Genomic DNA, 17,654 nt, shown 5'->3' with positions numbered 1-17,654 from the left:
CTGGGCGACTGCTCTATCTTTGAGCAACTGGTGTTTTGAGCCTCTGGTGTTGTTCCCAATGCCCTTCTGAGTGTGTGCTCATGTACTGGCCCATGTGGTCCTGTAGCTTGGCATCTATGAGCCTGATAGGACTTTCCATGTTGTAGGGAGGCAGGTTATTGGCTGGTAGTTGGACGGTTCTGTCCCCTCGCAGGGGTCTTTCATGATCAGACATGTCCTTCCTTGTGTTAGCCAGTTTGGGGTGGGAGCCTGCTGCTAGCAGCTGTTCATCTGTGCTGCTAGGCATTCATGCACTGCTGTTAGTTTCTTAGCAGTAGGTGTGATCATGTCTGGTCAGGCCCTGTCCAGCTCTTCATGTTCTTGACCCTCTGCTGAATGTCTTCTACTGTGATGGTGACGGTTCTGTTCTGGAGATTGCTGTGCTCTGTTCTCAGGTCCTGCAGCCACTTTGCACTGGTGTTATGAGTCTTTCTTTCTCCCATAGTTCTTCCAGTACTGTTCAGTTTCTGCTGCTGGGGCTCTGCTGTTATTGTGTTGTTGCAGTGCAGTTGGAGTACACTTGGATGGTTCTTTGGAGAACAGGGCATTTACTTTTTTGGCCTCTGCTTCTCTAGTGTATCTCCTTATCCTGGTAGCTAGTGCTGTGAACCTTTGTTTAGCAGTCTCTAAGGCTTCAGATGGAGTCAGGTCCTTGTATTTTTTCAGTAGCCGAGTCTTATCCTTAATCTCTACACCCTTCTGTAGTTCCACCAGCTGACTAACTTCTCTCCCAGTCACCTTGATCTTATCCTCCAACCTCATTTTCCAGGATGGGTATATACTGTTGTTCTTCTTGATCGTGTAGCCAAGCATCTCCAGGATTCAGAGGCTGTAGCGTATACCAGTTCATTGGTTTGAGTTATGGTGGTAGTAGGGATTGTCATGAGGGCTCTATTGGCATCTTCTAACATACTATCTGATGTACTTCTCCACTGAGCGCTTGGTAATGCGTCTTGAGGATTGACTGTAGCTAGTTTCTCATGATCTTACGCCTCCTATCAGCTGCTGTGCTCTGCAATGAGGGGGTGGCAATGAAGTTTTCAGCTTAGGGTGTGGCTGCACATCCACTTGTTCTTCCAGGTCTTCTTGAGTCTGGGATGTAATGTGGAGTTGGTCTATCTCAAGCTGTGAGAGCAGCTTCCTCTTTACTATGTTGAAGCGTTGAGTAACTAGCTGTTCTCAGTAAGTGTGGATGTAGTTTTTGTCCATCCACAGTCCCCTCATACATTTCATATATATATATATATATATATACACACACACGCTCCCTGGGGCAGACTGCAGTATAAGCCACTTGTCACAGGCAAGGTTGGGTTTGGACCTGCTGCCTTTACCTATAGTGGAGCCCTAGTACCCTCTGCAGCCCTAGTACCCTCTAGTGGACCCTTACTTCAGCCTGCAGCCTGGGGCTCTACTAGGCTGGAGCTCCCCAGCTCCCTGGCCCTTCTCCAGCACTGCTCCACCCTCAGTACCTTCCTCAGCTCCCCCAGACAGCCTGGCCCCTCCCTCTCCAATGGCTAGAGAAAGAGTCTCCTTAGTTCTTGGCTCACAGCCTGCAGAATTGTGGGCATGAAAGAAATAACATCAACCAGAAAATGTCTGGCATTTTTGATATTTTTTTAAAATGGAATCTTAAGTCAACTCAGCTTCTGAAATGCAAGAATATTACATTACAAGAGGTACTAATCCGTTCTGCAGATGTTTATTGTCTCTGGTATTTGTGATGGGTTGCTAATTTTTGTACACTGTCAGCATGTTCTGTGAATATTCAATACATGGATTTTTTCCCTTCTTTAAGAAAAGATGAATCACCTAGATTTAAGAGCTGGAACTAAATTAAACATGCAACTTTCCACCACAATTTATTGCTATAAGCAATGCTAAACTGTGTGTCCTAGTGACAATAAGGGATTCAATAAGAAGGTTGTTAAAGCTCTGTATTTTTTATCATGATTTGCATGAGCTTTGTCTGCAGTGAGATATTAGCATTCACTGAAAGTTCTTTATCTTGAAAAAGGATTATTATAAAATCATTAAAAATGATCAAATTCTCATGGACACTTAGATGACTGCACTTTTAGACTAACCATCATGTGTGCCTGTAGCGAGGCCATGTGGCTCCCCTCCTCCTCTGGGAGGGTCGAGCCCCATCAGGCACCTAAGGGGGCGTGGCCAAAGAATAGTGAGCCCGCCCCTCAGAGGGTTAGGAGGCGACCTGGAAGTATAAAAGCCAGCCGCCAGTCCTCAGTTGGAGCCCAGCTGCCGTCGGGAGCAGACCTGCCAGAGGGTGCTCGTGACTGGGACACTGCTGAGGCCCAGGGCCAGTGCCCTGACTGGCCGGAGCTTCCCCGCGCCCGCCACGACGAGGAGCTGCCGGAGCTTCCCCGCTCCCGCTACAAAGAGGAGTTGCCGGAGCCGCTCCGTCCATACTGCAACCCTGAGGAACCCCCGGAGCAGGCCTGGCCGGACTTCCCTGAGGTACTGCTGGACCTACCGCCCAGCCCTGGCCGGGAGGAGCCCATGCTACTAGACTTCCCAGGGGCTGACGCCACAGATCAGGTAAACCCAGAGGGGGAGATCGGAAGTAGCCCGGGGGCAGCTGACTCCAGTCAGGCTGCAAGTGTACCCAAACCCATGTCAGTGTGTTGCGGCCAGGAACCCCACTGATGGTCAGCGGTGATAGCCGCTACTAGGGACCCTGGGCTGGAGCGCAGTGGAGTGGGTGGGCCTGCGTTCCCCCTGCCACCTGTACCTGGGTGGCAGAATCCCCCTCTCCCCGGCCTAAGGAAGCCATTTAGTCTACTGGTGACTGCTCAACCCTGAGCCATAAGGGACTGAGTGATTGTAACTGTGTTTGGTGCCCCGCCCGAACCAAGTGCTGGGCCCCTTTAATTGTGCCACTGCTTGGTCCTGCCCCAAAGGCCCCGAGCTGCCTAAACTGGTAACTGCTCAACCCTGAGCCACGAGGGACTGAGCTATTGTAACTGTGTGTTTGGTGCCCCCCCCAAACCAAGGGCTTGGCCCCCTTTAACTGTGTCACTGCTCGGTCCTGCCCCAAAGGCCCCGAGCTGCCTGAACTGGTAACTGCTCAATTGTGAGCCACGAGGGACTGAGCTATTGTAACTGTGTGTTTGGTGCCCCACCCAAACCAAGGGCTGGGCCCCCTTTAACTGTGTGACTGCTTGGTCCTGCCCCAAAGGACCTGAGCCGCCTGAACTGTTGACGGCTCAACCCTGTGTCACGAGGGCCTGAGCCTATATAACTTTGTATTCGTTGCCCCGCCCTATAGCAGAAGGCCGGAGCCCAAGCGACTGTGCAGTGGCGCTTAGCCCTGAAGACAGAGGCTGCCTCAGACAATGTGTGAGGCCGGTGTGGCTCCCCTCCTCCCCTGGGAGGGTTGAACCCCTGCTGTGCACCTTTACAGTGCCCTATTGACTGCTTATATTTACAAGGAAAATGATGTAAAATCTTCATTTAATAGTTGACTTTTCATTTATATTCCATATTTGCATCTGATTAGTTTATTTGTTCTGCCTATCTTAAATATAGAATCACCCAGAGCTGCCGGGGGGTGGGGGGCCAAGTGGGACAATTTGCCCCAGGCCCTGGACCCTGCAGGGGCCCCGTGAGCCCTGGCCCAGTGGTGGTTTGGGTCTTCAGTAGCATTTCAGCAGCAGGGGGCCCTTCAGTGCTGCTGAAGACGTGGAACAACTGAAGACCCCCCGCCGCCAAAATGCTGCCGAAGACCTTGACCTCTGCCAGTGAGTACAAGCGCTGCAGCTCTCCTGCTTTGCTCCAGGCCCCCTGAATCCTCTGATTTGTTTTCAGCTTCTATGGAAAATTAAATGGAGGGGGGATTTTTTATATAAAGTCATCTGGTTGGAGTTAGAACAAATATAATTTGTAGCCATAGGATCTGAAAATATTCAAGAAACCCATGAAGTGAAAAGTAAAACAACACAGGCCAGGAGCAACAAAAATGTGTAATTTGTAGTAGCACGTTTAGTGCTTCATTATGCCTTGCACTCTGTACCAGGGGAAGAGCAGAGCTGAACCAACCCACGGACAATACTGGGGGGATGATATGCAGAGATAGTGTGTTTACTGTTTCACTCTCTTATGGGGTGAAGCAACCACCAGAAGAGCTGTTTAGAAATAATAAATAATAATTGAAATCAAACCCTGAAAATTGTCATTCTATACCTAGTCAAAACCAAACAAAAACAAAGAAAAAAAAAAGAAGAAAAAAGTGCAATGGCAAAATCAAGTTTTGAAAAATGTTGAGCTGCTTCAGACAGGGTCAGATTAATGAAATTTGGGGCCTAGGACTAATGTTTTTCAGAGGTCCTTTTTTCATGAGCATGTTATTAGTGAAGGCAAAACATAAGTACCCAACAGGTTCTGTATTACTGAATAAATACAAAAAAGAAATTAAAGACAATGTACAGCTTATAAACTGCCTGGGTAAACATAAAACAAAAATGTTAGGAGTCAAATGAAATGCTCCAGGTTTAACCTTGCATCTTATGAGCTTTAAGTACTGCAAATTCAATTTTATCCTAAAAAAATAGCGTGAAAAGGAAATCCCATTCAATTGACATGATAGCAAGATCATTAAGCTTTGTTTCTACCATAATCGAGAAAAGGTGAGTTTAGTAAGGCAAGCTTACAGAATGATCACTATGCTTTACAGTTGCCAATGGGTACAGTCAAACAGTCTCAGTGAAATGAAAATATTTGGGACGATAGTACTCAGATATTTCTCATGCAAAAAATTGATGATTCCTGTAGCACTCTAATCCTGCATGTCACAGTATCTCATAAATGCTGAAAACTGATACATTTTGGTGAAAAATTCAGGCACTGGATCATTTGGATAAGCATTGAGCAACACATGAGTGTATGCTTTCATCCACTCATCACTTTGTATTTGATCAAGAGAGGTAAGGAAGCCAAACCTTGTGCATAGTTCAGCATTACGTTCATTTTTCTAGTTCTTGAACTTAGCTTGTTGAGGATAACATTAAAAACACAATCTCAGATATTCCTCTTCCTCAAAGTCTAGTGTCACTTTTGCCATCTGGAATATTTTTTGCTTCAATATGCTTGTATTCATCGTGATAGGAGTCATCTACATCACTTCAAATGTTTGGTTTGGCCCTCTAATCATCAAACTGAGACCACAAGCTTGTGACAAATTCTTGCAAGGAAGTCAGCAACTTAAGAGCAATGAAGCTTTACACTTTTTTCAAACCTTTCTAGTATCTCATGCCATAAGATACTCATAAAAGCAATTTCCAGGGGCACATTTTCTTGTACAAAGATTGTGTTTGCCTTTTAGTTTCACTGTTTTTCTTGGCCTTTGTCCATGGTTTCTATCAAGCAATGTTCAATAACCTCATAGTTCACGACCATTGTTTTACAGGAGTCAGTATGACAAGACCATTTCTTATGTGATAGGGTTTTTAAGACAAGGAAAATTCCTTGTTCACTCTTGATAAGATTGCTGCAGAAGTGGCCATTGCCTGGGTGATGCGGGGGAGAGGGGAGAAACAGTTTCTGAACAAAACTTAAAAAGTTTATGACTTCCCTGGTAGAATCAATTCTGGAAGTTTCAACTTAGTTCAGAGAATGAGCAGTGCATGTCACGAACACAGCTAATAGATTAGTCTTTTGATCTGAGCTTGAAAACCTTCATATTTTCCAGACATTACTTGCATTATTGTATCACTGACCTCTGTAGTTTACAATGGTGCTATCATTTATGTACAATAAAGACTTCACGGTCTTGAAAGGCAATTTGCCTATGTGACTTTCAGTAGGTATAAACCCAATGAAACACTAAAAAATAGTACCATGTGAGCAGTATTATAAGATGACAGATACATTAACATGAGTGATGTCAGGAGTTGAATCTACTATCAAAGAGTAGTATTTTACCTACCAGAGGATGTTGTGAAGGCTACTACTATAGCAGAGGTAAAAAAAGGACTAGATAAATTTAAGGAGGATAGGTCTATCAATGGCTACTAGCCAGGATGGGCAGGGATGGTATCCCTAGCTTCTGTTTGCCAGAAGCTGGGAATGAGTGACAGGGAATGGATCACTTGATTGTTACCTGTTCTCTTCATTCCTTCAGAAGCCAAGACTGGTTTTACCAACTGTGAGGCCCAATTCGAATACCCGATGGCAGTCTGGGGCTTTGGCGGCACTTTGATGGTGGGGGTCCACTCCGGGTCTTCCGCTGCACCAAAGGACCCTCCGCTGCTGAAATGCCACCGAAGACCCCCGGAGTGGACTGCCACTCAGTGAGTAAAAAAAATAAAAATAAAAAGGTGCCTAAGGCACAGGGCCCTCTTAGGCTCAGGTGCAGGGCTCTCTTAGGCGCGGGGCCCAATTCCGGAGAATCAACCTAAAGCCGGCCTTGTGTGAAGCACCTGACTTTGGTCACTGTTGGAAGACAAGATACTGAGCTAGATGGATCTTTGGTCTGACACAGCATGGCCATTCTTATGTTCTTGTGTTTGACTTCTATTATGGTGAATTCCAAAGCCTTACAATCTATTAGCTCAACAAACTCTTCATAGATTGTTTTTTGTCAAGTAGGAGGGGTGACCTTTCCCTTTGTTTCCATTTAATATGCTGAATTAGAAATGGGACAAATTCAGGCATGGTTTCAAGAATACCCAGATTTCTGTTGTGAGGGGAGTCTACAACTTCCTCCTTTCCTATGAATGCTATACCATGTTTATTCAGAAAATTAAACTGTCATAATACACCTTAAAAACTTCCTTCCTGTAAGCAGTTTCTGTTAGAAGCAGCTGTACCATCTACCTCTGAATGTGATTGCACATTTGCAGGGCAAGAACCATGGCATTGCAATATTCCACACTGTTGTCAGGAGATGAGGTCTCCTCTGTTTTCTTTTTCCAGTTGGAAAAGCCTTGGGTTACAAAAGTGCGCAGATTATTAGGCGATGAAAAGAGTTTGTCCGTGAAACAGAATACAGCTCCTATGAATTTAAAATACATCCACAAATGCCTCTGATAATGCACTCCACTTGGTAGTTTTTGTTCAAAAAGAGATGAGAGATACCATTTCTGACATTTGTAGTGCCATTCAGATCTTTACATCTGGCATTGCGATTCTGAAAACAGGGTGGACATTTATTGATATGCTAGGTGCAAAATTCTTCAGTTATCAAAGAAGGCCAAGAAAAACGGATTTTGTTCAACCATAACAGCAGCATTATCCTCTTTATCATTACTATTCTCTCTGCCTTCTGTATAGATAGGTGGTAGGAAAAGTGGATTGTAACTTTCACCATCATATTTGTGCTCGTTTTCAGGAACACTTGCCTTTACTTCTGCCCCCTCCTAAGGGAATAAGTTCATATCAATATTTTCACTTTGATTATAATTTTCTGAGAAAGATGGTCCAGCATCTTTGGAAGATGATTTTGAAGCAGTACTAGCAGAAAAATAGTAAGTCTGGGTAACTTGATTACAATTTCAACTCTAATGTATCTTTTTTTTGTTTGGTTGGGTTTTTTTTGTTTGCTGCTCCGCTTATCAGCTGAACAGTTCATTGAACCAAGATTAAAACACTAAATATGTATTGTGCAGTGCTGTCATTAGCAGCTGGCAACCAGCAATTAGTGCCAATTGCAACTCCTCAGCAGTTATTGAAAGTCCAATAAAACAAAACAAATAAACAAAAAAACAAAAAAATCTTTAAACTTGGAAAACTTAAGAAATTAGAGTAAAAATCAATGACAGCAAGGGGAGATATGATTTTTTTTGTTCTTTTCTTTTTAATGTAATCACAAATATGATCAAAAATCTCCCTCCTATATGTAGTAGAACCTCTGAGTTATGAACACCAGGGTTTCGAACTGAGCAGTCAACCACACGCCTCATTTGGAATTGGAAGTAAACAATCAGGCAGCAGCAGAGACTCACCATCCAAAGGTGAATACAGCACAGTACTGTGTTAAATGAAAACTACTAAAAATAATAAAGGGAAAGCAGCATTTTTCTTCTTCGTAGTATAGTTTCAAAGTTTTATTAAGTCAATGTTCAGTTGTAAGCTTCTGAAACAACAGCCAAAATGTTTTGTTCAGAGTTACAAACATTTCAGAGGTTCTACGGTAGTATACATTTCAAGGATTGTAGACTCTCCAGGAAAGCAGAGATCCAGGGCTGCACCCCTGATACTCATCCTTAATCCAGCACTGCTCTCGACACTGCCAAATGAACTTTTAGCAACGGCAGGCAGAGTATGGTTTTGTTCAAATCAGAGATAAATAAATCCCATGTTGTCTGTAATTGTTGTTCATAGTGGTAATAGTAGATTTACATTAGCACATAGAAGCTCCAGCCAAGATTCTGACTCCATTATACTAAGTATTGTACATGCATAATGGGCAGTATCTGTCCCAAAGAGCTTACAATATAAATAGATGAGACAGACAAAATTTGTGAAGAATAACAAATGTACGGAAAGATGCCATGATTTATGCACAGTTGGTGGGGATAAGCAGGGAATAGAAATGAGTTCAAGTGTTCTATCTGCTACACTATACCTCTTACTCCTCTTTTAAAGTGGTTGTCATAGTGGCTAAAACCATACTTCCTCCCCCCATTCCAGTGCAAAGGATCTGCACTTCAGTTAAATGAAACAGAGATTCACCCTTGCATGGGCAGAGGATGTGTGTTAAGATGTAGCAACAGACATTAGAAGTGGATCAAAATAGGAACCTTCCAGAGGGAAGAGGCAACTCCTTATTCATTATCCCTAAATTGACAGAATAATTGCCTTTTTTCTAATTCTCCAGCCCTGTAATGCTTTTTCTGAAGGTCCAGTCTTCCACAAAGACCGTCAGACGAGTTTAAAATAAACTTCACTTGGATTGGTTGCCAATGGCTTAACAGAAATTAGATATAATCCTGCAGTCTTCACTGGTGTTGATGGAGCACAAAATAATTAACATATGGAAAGTTTATCAGTTGATTAGAGAAAAATGCTACCCTGAATGAAAATAAATGTGCTAGGAGATTTCAGCAAATGAAAAAGTGAAAGTGGGTTGATCTTGATGAGAGTGAAACAGTATAATATATTTTTATCAGATAAAGTCAAAGTGGTGTCAGTCTGTACTTTGTACAAAATGGCTTAGGTTTGCTTATCAATCTCTACACAGTGATTTAAAGATTCTACTAATTGGTTAAACATTGAAGAACCATGAACTGAATAGTTGTTGACGTTCTAGATATTAAGACTTTGGGTATGGAAGTTACACACATAATTTTGCTGAAAAAAGGGTATTTTACCTATTTTTGAAGAGAAAATAAAGGTAGACTCCCATTTTCTTTGGAAACTTTTAATCCAGTTTTATCATTCTGCCCAAGGCCAGACCATTCCAGATGATTGAACTAATCCAAAGACAGTTTAAAATATTCTATCCAGAAGTTATCCATTGTGAGAGAGTGAAAAAAACACACCTGTATGGGAAAGATATACTTAGTATTTCTCAACACATGTTCTCATTATAAACATTTGTTCTCCACATTCTGTGTGCATGTGTGTGTACACATGAGTGCACATGCATACATACGGTGTGCATGCACACACACAAACAACTTATGTCTATTTGTGAAGTACTTTGGGAATCCTTACGTAATGAAAATTGACAGGCAATTATAAGACAGTAGTTCATTAATATTTAGTGTTAATAAAAGTGACAGTAAATAAAGGGTATTTCCTAGAAAATTCTAGCTCAGCATTCCCATGATTTTAAACAATAGCATCAAATATTTAAAAATGCTTAAGATCTCATGGAGGGCAGCATTGTACCATTGGAGGGCTATTGCATTTGGCTTCTGCTTTACACTAGAGTTACTTCCATGGTTCTGCACTCTGTCATTGATATTGTAAAATCTAAGGTCTCTAATAGTAAAAAACCTCATCTATTGAGATAACTTGATTGTAACATAATCAGAGGGCTCCTAAGACTGCATATCTCAGGAACAGTATATTTGTAAAAAGGCTATTGTAAATAATTACACACACACATTTTTCCTTAGGAAAGACTTTCTGTGATTCAGTAGACATGGTGAAGTTTTTCCTTTAATTATTGCCACATCCACAATGGCAATCCATGACAACTAATTGTCTACAGCTCACATCTGCCAGTGATACCACTACACTGAAGCAGTGTAACAGAGATCATAATTTTGTTCCTTTTACTCTGTGTCTTGTAGAGTGAAGAGTACATATTCAGTACTTGACACATTCATCATTGTATAATCATAACATTTTCTTGATTATATTCATTTTTGTATGTTTTGGATACCGTGTATTTACCAAAGACATGGTTAATTTTTCACTCTCTACTTTTAGAGAGCAGACACACAAGAATCACACATGTAAATAAGGATGGTTAGATTATGCCTTGTAGCTGAACCATTCCAAAGCTGTGCAACCAAAATAAAGTTATTGAATATAATATTTGCAATACACAAAGGATCCTTTTTAATAACATCTTTTGCATTTTCTCTTAAGTTGTAATAAATGAAGGGGGGTAGCTCCCTTTTATGGACACTCAGCCAGCCAGTACTCTAAAATCCCTCTTAGTAGCTGTTCTCTAATTGCGCTACCTGTAAAGGGTTAAAAAGGATCACTGCTATGCACAGGTAAAAGGCAGTGAGTGGACACCTGGCCAAAAAAGCCAATGGGAAGGCTTTTTAGAGCTTTTTAAAGTGGAGAAAAGACTCTTCTTTTGTGCGTTTGGTTGTTCTCTCAGGGAGAGGTGGACAGGGCAGCAGTTATGCTGTAAGAAGCTTGGGACAGGTATGACAAAAAATCATTAGTATCATACCTAGAAACCACTCATCTAAATTCCCAGATATGTAAGTAGATCAGGAAATGTCTAGGAAGATGTGATTAGGTTTATCCTTTTTATTTCTTTATGGCTTGTGGATTCCTCTGTGCTAACACAGGTGCTTTTGTTTTGCTTGTAACCTTTAAGCTGGACCTCAGGAAAGCTATTCTTGGTGCTTAATCCTTGTAGTTGCTCTTTTTAAAATCTAGCAATAGCCTGAGTTCCCAGATGTATTTTCTTTCTTTTTAAAAAAATAACATTTACCTTTTTTAAGAACAGAATTGGATTTTTGTATTTTAAGAGATTTGTGCACATGTTGTTTAATTAGCTGGTGGCAACAGCTGATTTCCCTTTTTTTTTTCTTTCTTAGCTCTTCCCCAGACCGGGGCAGATGTATCTGAAAGGGCTTGAGGGTACCCCACAGGAAGTAATTCCCAAGTGCACCTTCATGGTCTCCCAAAAGAGTTCTGCACTAGGATGGTGGCAGCATCTACCAATCCAATGTCAGAGAAAAGCTGTAGCCTTGGGAGTTTAATACCAGCCTGGAGTGGCCAGTATTAATTTTTAGAATCCTTGTGCCCCCCCCACACCTTCTGCACTCGAAGTGCCAGCGTGGAGAATTAGCCTGGACAGAAGTAAATAGCCAATAAGATAAAAAGTACTTGGATCCATCACACAAGTTCTCTTTGAAATCAAATATGTTCAAAGTTCCTTTAGACTTAAATATAAATGATTTTAATTTAAATTGTGATTTTTTTAAGTGAAATGATTTATTGTAGTACTAGCACACTTTCTTCTCTACAGTATAACAATTTTCTAGGTCATTGATGCCATTTGAAAAAGCCATAAGGGCCTGGTTCAGTTATGGTATCATCTTGTTAATGATTTATTGCTATGGTTGCAGAGTGTTTCAACTAGTTAACACAATTTCCCCTTTTATCAGTTTTGTTAAACACTTTTATATATGTTTAGTTTATGATAAACACCTACTATTTGTTTTTAAACCTATAATTGGTATTGTTTATATATAATTTTATAGAGGATTTACTATTAATTTCTAGTGGCTGGATTTTAATATGCAGCACCAATTTTCCGTTAATCCTTGAATGTCATGGTTTTATCCAGTTACAAATCTGGTTGTCAAATGTAAATACCTTGACCCTTATTGATGCAAGAACATGGCATTTTATTTGTCTGTTGGTTGTGTGGGATGCTTTTTACAAGCAGTCTCAGGAGAGATCAATCAAGCCTAAAGATAAATGAAGTGATGCTGGGTTCAGACGATCTGCTAGAAGTGTCATCTAAGGAAATCTGAACAGTTAATAGTTTGAACATTCACTCCTCAAGGAAATACGTTAATAAATTAAAAAAAAAATTGCTGCTTTGAGTATTTTCAAATAAGTGATGCATTTTATATTAATGAATAGTTCATTAAAATTGAGAGTAAAGAGTATTAAATGTGATGTCTGTGAAACATGTAATCAGGTGGCTCTTACACACACAGGCATATGACATAAGAAAGGCTGCAGAATAGGCCTTCTTTATGTATCGATTCGAGAAACAATTTCTCATCAGATAATTAAAAACACATTTTTTTTAAAAGAAGGAGATGAGCTAGTCCTTTTTTTTGGTGAGGGGGAAGGGACTGGGTAAAAGGAAAAAGAGGAAAGATTGATCTTTCTCTGCTTTGTCCTCTCACATCTTGGTCATCATCTCTATAGATGATTGGACATAACTCGCTTCACAGTTCACCAACACCATACCTTAATTGGTTAGGGGATCAGTCTCTGTTGACTAATTCATAGATAAGGCCAGATGGTACAACTGTGATCCGCTATTCAGACCTAGTTTATAACTAAGGACAATTAATTATTTCCCATTTGAACGACAACATATTTTTTAGAAAATTATCTAAATCTTGATTTTAAAAAATGGCATTGACAGAGAATCCATCACAATCTTTGGTAAACTAAATGGTTAACTACCCTCACTGTTAAAAATCCAATAGTGCAACATAAAGACATTTCTTTTCCTTGAAACTTGAATGGGCTTTCTGTGTAGCACTTTCATTTCAGTCAGTCCAAAGACCAAGGCATACAGACAAGGACTTATGCCAGAACTGCCTGCCTGCATTAATACACAATAATTAAAATACAAATAGTAGAGAAAGAAGAAATTCATCCAGATTATACATTTCCTAACAAGAAGCTCACAGAGGTTTGAAAAAAATGTTATCAGTGATAGTTGGATTTTCAAGTTGAAAGTTTGGTCTCTTGTCAACATCTTCCCATAGGGTATTAAGCTAGTCAGCAAGAATTGTAACTACCAAGTCCAAAATCTCTCAGTCTTTAGATATGAGACTTTCAAATGCAGTAGTCTGGTACAGGATCTTGAAATCCAATGCAGAGTAGAACAGCCTGAGGACTAACCTGAAAGTACATAGCTGATGAAATTAGTCTAAAGAGTCTTTTACACTATAAATCAAATAAAGTCCATGATGCCACTGGTGAATTAACCTCATTTAAAGAGTCAGACAAGATCTCATAGGAATAGTTATCTGGAAGGGCATATTGCCCTTGCTCCCTTAGATCTTGCCTATGAGTAAAGTATATGCAGGAAAGATAAAATGAGAGGCTTTATATCTGGTGTTAAAAATTAATGTATCAGTTTAATAAATCTGAGTTAATCAGTAGGTACTAAGTTAAATAAAACCTTATTAATCAGAACATTTTATTCTGCAGAGAACATGAATGTTCCAGCAGCATGATGAGATGTGTTCTAGTGGATGGAACATGAGACCAAGTGTAGCCGGGGGTGGGCAGCAGCTCCGGCTAGCTGCCTGAGTACAAACTGGCCTGCCCCCACACAGGTACATACTCACGCAAGAGGAGTAGGGGACTAGAAATCAATGGACCTAAATTGGCACTTGGGAAATTAGGTCTAATTTTTGAAGAAAATAATAAAATGATGGACCATTCGATCCATCCCCTTTGGGGCCCTTAAAAAAGAGGCTTGAGGAAGGAAGGGGGAGAGGGAGGAAAGAAAATTTTAGCATCATTATGGCTGCGGTAGAAGAATCTTTGTTGTGACAATCGACCCTGATATTCCACAGGGGACAGTTGACAACCATTTCTGCAATCATGAGGACCCTAGCTGATACACATGAAATTCTGTTGTCTCCCCCTCCCTCATTTGTCCCTTCCTGTCCCCTGCTATCTTCTTCCTGACCCTCTTCCCCCCACCCCTCAGCTTTCCAACTGTTCCTGAAATCAGCTGCACTGTACAACAGGATGAGATGGCCCAACCAGGTCTGCTTGGCCTGAGAGATGGACTTGACCACAGTAGACAGATGAATCCCTTTACTGGGGATATGAGATGGGGTTCAAAGCAACAGCCATTGTGACCAACGTGCTAGCCTAAAGCCTCTGTCCATAACTGGCCAGCCACCCTGTATCCTGAGAACACCAACAAAAGCCATATTTCTTCCATCTTTACTCTCCTATCTCTCTTCTCCCTTCTGTGTCTGTTTGTTTTGTTAAAAGCAGGAAAGTGAGTATCATTTCCAACTCAGAATTGAAGAAAACCAACTCTTTCTTTCTCACCAAGAAGGGCTGTTTGACTGAATAAGAGACTCTAAACAATATTCACTCTTTAAAAAGAGACAGGTTTGATTAAGTTTGTTTTGAATCATCATTGAATTTCAGTTTCAATGCTTTTTGCCTTGTTTTGATACTTTTCCTTCTGTGTTATAATCAATATATATCTAATCTTTGGTGTGAATATTCTAGCGTGTTTACCTTGATGCCTAACAGGTCAAGTTTTCTGTATACTAACCCAAACCTTAACACTGTTTAAGTGACAGGCTCATGCTAACATCTTTGACTCTTTGAGCCCATATAAATTAATACAACGTGCCCCCATCCCTCCCTCATGCCAGAGGCTCTGTCTGCCCTACGTTCTGTCCTCTGTCATATGCCAGGGACTCCCTCATGTCCTTTCCCTCCATACCAGAGTCCACTGTTCTTCCTGCTTAAGCAAGGGACTGTGGTTAAGCCCCATTACCCACTTTTTCTCCTATCCTCTTTTTTTTGTTCTGGAGATTACAATGTTGACAACCTGAATGATTTAACTGTATTTGGAAGAAAGGAAGAGCTGAGATATGGGGTATTGTTATTCTGCAGGGTGTTCATGGCTGCCAACCACTGGTTCTTTGATCTATAGACAATTGCAGAGCCAGTTGAAGCTTCTGGGTCTGCTAACCAGATTAAAGGGGCTCCATGTGTCCCTCATTTTCCTTTTTTCCAATTTCTATCAAAATCTCTAGGGTTCTGCCCAGTGATGCTTAGAACATTCGCTGACATTTTGGAATTGATTGTATGCAGCATTCAAACTGCATCATATTATATCCAAACACACAGAGAAATGCCATCAAGTTGAGTGTAGAATCTAGTGTTACTCAGCCAAAAATGATAATTTTAAAAATAACAGTTGTGAATTTTTGATTTGCCATTTGGTTTCTGAGCCTTTCACAAGGTTTCTTCACAACCATAATGATTATAAACTTTTTTTAAAGGAAGCTGCAATTCACATGACTTGAGGGACTCTAATCAATACAATGGAAGTTGCAATAAACCATGAGAGTTGACTACTCTAGTGGTGAAGATGAACAATCTAGAGTGGTAGGCAGGACCTGAACTTCAAGGGGTAGATCATGGAGCTGCAGGCTGCATCCAGTGTGATAGAGGTATCTAGTAGTCAAATAAAAGTCTTTAATTGTTCTAATACAACTTCTCATGCTTTCATGCAAAAAATACCATTAACAGGATGTAAAGTCTGGTCCTGAAGTACTCCTATTTGGAAATTGGAAAGAAAGCTAAGGAGAAGCTTGGATAAGTTCCAATGTGTTATAGAAAATGATCCTGGCATCCTAGAATCTTTTGAGGCTTGTCTGTCACCACTTTCTCCTTCCAGCTCTAGATCATTCTAACTTGGTCAGAAAGCTTACATTTCGCAAATGGGAGCTAAATAGCTATAAATTATCCCTGACAAGTCTGAGTCGTGCTCTATCACAATTTTAATTAATTACCTTTCAAAAATTTAATTAGCTAGATCCTCTAGGTATAAAAGACTTACCTTGAAAAGGACCTAAGGTTTGTCATGTCATGCAGGGTATCGGGTAGCGAAAGAAGTTACACGCAACATAATATGCTTCCATTAGCAGGCAGCTCAATGAAGGATTAGGAAATGTCCAACTGTTAAAGTGTTTTAAATTACATTTACATACCCTTATTGTATTTTCTAATATTAGGAAAATTAATATATTCCCCATAATACTAAAACAAAAAAGAGATAGTTTTACCTCACCGTGGGTAGCTATCCAGGGAAAATTCATAAAAGAGTCATCAGGAATCTCAGTATTCTACCATAGAAACACAAAACCGTAATATAGATGATCCAGGTAAAGTGGACAGACTTTTGCCAAGCCAAATGAAGTTTCTACAATATTATTTTCTTAGCTATTGCTTATGCCAATTCTCATCTGTGCAAGACACAGGGCTTTCTTTGTGGGCGGTCTGAAATGGTGAATGAACTCCCACAGAACTAAGGACCATCGTAGACCTTACCACCTTACACTCCAAGTGCAAGTCACATTGGAAACCCTACCAAAACAAAACCCTACAACTACACACAGAATGGTCTTACTAAAAAAAGGATGAGAGAGAGTGAACTAATCTCACATAATAAATACTAGTCACATGCCTTAAATGTACTACTATGGTGATGAAGATGCTATAAGAACCTATATAGAACAGAACAGAGAAAAAACACACTGCTCTGCAACATTTTTCAGAACCTATTCATTTATTTCCCTGGCATTTTTTGGTTTTCTTCCCTTCCCTGAAATAGTTTCTCAGTGTTTCCTTGTTCCTTCTGCAGAATGCTTCCTTGCTGATGCAGCTAACTTCCTGAACTTTCCCTCCACTTCTGCATTGCCACCCCACAAGAAACATAATGGTCTTGTAAAAACTTGGTACCTGCTTAGAATGGACACCAAGCATAATGGACTACTGGGTTTGAGTGGCCAGTGACAGTACTGTATGCAGTGTTGTTGTAGCCCCGTCGGTCCGAGGCTATTAGAGAGACAAGATGGGTGAGATAATCTCTCTTATTGAAATGCCTGCTGTTGGTGAGAGCGCTAACATTACATTAATTTTAATGACTGAGATTTGCCTGTGCATAGAAGATAGCTTTTCCAGTTTGTTGCCTGATAGTGCTTTGTTCATCAAATGTTTGAAAAAGTTTCTGTTCCTTGAAGATATAGACACCTGACTTGACCAGACCCTTCCTAATTCAGAAACAAATGCAGCTCCACCAATTTAAGTCTTTCAATGGAAATTCATATCTTAATTGTTTGTCTGAGTCACAGGACAGCAAATGGCATCTGCTGGGTTGATCTCTCCTTTAAACTCTTCCCCAGTATATTGCATCCATAACCAAGAGTAATTAACACTGGAAAATACTAATGAATTGGTCAAAACAGAAAAACTCTCTAGTCTGAGCAACAAAGAGTCCTGTGGCACCTTATCGACTAACAGATGTATTGGAGCATGAGCTTTCGTGGGTGAATACCCACTTCTTCGGATGCATGTAGCAGAAATTTCCAGAGGCAGGTATAAATATGCAGGCAAGAATCAGTGTAGAGATAACGAGGTTAGTTCAATCACTGAGGATGAGG

This window comes from Chelonoidis abingdonii, chromosome 2, assembly GCF_003597395.2.
Source record: "Chelonoidis abingdonii isolate Lonesome George chromosome 2, CheloAbing_2.0, whole genome shotgun sequence".
NCBI lineage: Eukaryota > Metazoa > Chordata > Testudines > Testudinidae > Chelonoidis > Chelonoidis abingdonii.
This window is presented reverse-complemented; position numbering follows the sequence as displayed.